At 47.7% G+C, this 1,798-nt stretch overlaps 1 long non-coding RNA gene across 1 annotated transcript; it reads left to right on the top strand.

The window, feature by feature from the left end:
- The first annotated feature begins 565 nt into the window (after positions 1-565).
- On the top strand, positions 566-1,583 carry LOC147649898 (uncharacterized). The gene is made up of 2 exons (XR_015277654.1): positions 566-714; positions 1,505-1,583. It is a non-coding gene; the product is annotated as an uncharacterized LOC147649898 (long non-coding RNA).
- The last annotated feature ends 215 nt before the right edge of the window (positions 1,584-1,798 follow it).

Below are 1,798 nucleotides of genomic sequence, written 5' to 3'. Positions count from 1 at the left end.
TGTTTTGCCAAGAAAAATGGATGTTTGTCAGTGACACTTCCCCTATCCTGTCCCTTGAGAGCCATTGATGACACTTGGGAATTGATGCCTTTCAACCCCAGGAATTAATGCCTCCCAGCTGTTCACAGCACAGATCAGTCCCTAGATTGCATGTTTTAACTAAATTAGTTACAAAGCAAATCTGTCTAAACTGGTGTGAGCCCCTTTGTGTGGACACTCCTAAATCAGTTTAAGAGTGGCTGGTATTGATTTTAACTTAATGTGGTTTGTTACTGAAGTAAGCTGGATCAATAGTGCTAAATAGGTGCCATTCCTTGTGTTGACTATGCTATGGACAACATGCATGGAAAAGATGAACAGAAAGGGAAAAAGATTGAGTTTCTTCTTTTGTTGCTTCCCAGTGATCATTTATCAGTTTTTATGGCTGCTTTGGGGGTTTTCCCTCAAAAGATACCACTTTAAACAGCACTTTTGGGGTGGTAATAAAGATTCCAAATCCACAGTAGCAGGGGATTTCTGGGAATGCAAAGCTTTGTTTCACTTATTTATCACATTTACCTTTAAGCCAGGAACCCATGCAGGAAACCAGAAGTTTCCCAAAAGCTGCAAGGAAGATGCTCCATTATTCATGTGGTGCCTGGAGCTGTGTTTGCCATGGAATTTCTGCATGGCCCTGGGAAAACCATGAGGATCCTCCATCTCGATCACCCACAGGTACTGATGGCTGTGTGTAGCAAATAGAGAGATTCTCTTGCACTGAGGGAATTAGCAGGAGAGCACAGAAATATCTGTGAGGATTTGTGTTCAGGCTTACAGCCCCCTGCCAGAAGATCTCTGCCCTTGCCCTTAGGTGAGCCAGAGGAGCAGGATCTGGGGTGAACTCAGGAAAGATGGAGTGGAGGATGGTGTAATGAGAATGAGCTTCCCTGTCTCCTCATGAGGACTCTGATTTTAGTGAATCCAAGGATATCTTCGCCTTCCACCTCTCTGCAAGCAGCATTTAGCCCTTGCTGTCAGTGCTGTGGGCTCCCCCCTCATGCATTATGCACCAGCCTTGCTTTCCCCCTGCCTTTGCAGCACTGCTGGGTTCAGTGCTGTTATCACAACCCTCTCAGTTTAGCTGCTAAATTTCATTTGTGGTAACTGTCAATTATGGATCCATGCTGACCATCAGAGCCTTGTGTTGAGTCCCTGCTGGCCCCTGGGGAGCAAGTGCTCGATGCCTGCAGAGCCCCAAGGCTGCTCTTTGAACATATGGGCCAGGCTGGCTGTGGCTTCACACCCCTCCTGCTCTCACAGCCTGGGCAGCAGCAGAAATCCAAATATCCACATCATTGCACCTGCTGACAGAACACCTCTGAACCTTTGGTTTGCACTAGGTCTTGGACAGCTTTCCCTTTTCTCCCCCCCACCTTCCAATTCTCCTCCCTGAAAGATGGAGATGCCCTCACACACTCGGCTCATTGCCATGCACATTGCAGTCAAAATCTCATTTTCATTCCAGAAACAAAAGGTCTGTCAACTCGTTTAACTGCTCAGAAAACACCAAACAAGAAATAAAGCCCAATTAAGAATGAAGAGAAGGAAGAGGCTCAGTATAATAGATTGTTTTGGTAAGTGGTTTCGTCAGCTCCATTTGCAAGCTGTTGCTGTGTGACCCTGTGGCCAGACTGGGCTGGGTTAGGGGCAGGCAGGGCAGGCAGCTGTCCTGGGGGCTGTTCCTCAGAGCTCTGGGGGCACTGGAGATGAGGTTGGTTTGTCCCACAAGAGCCTGTGCCCCCAGACCCCAAGTGCCCCA

The sequence above is a fragment of the Cyanistes caeruleus genome, chromosome 18 (assembly GCF_971803275.1).
Source record: "Cyanistes caeruleus chromosome 18, bCyaCae1.hap1.1, whole genome shotgun sequence".
NCBI lineage: Eukaryota > Metazoa > Chordata > Aves > Passeriformes > Paridae > Cyanistes > Cyanistes caeruleus.
Note: the sequence above shows the minus strand (reverse complement) of the source record. Positions and strands in the feature narration are given on the sequence as shown.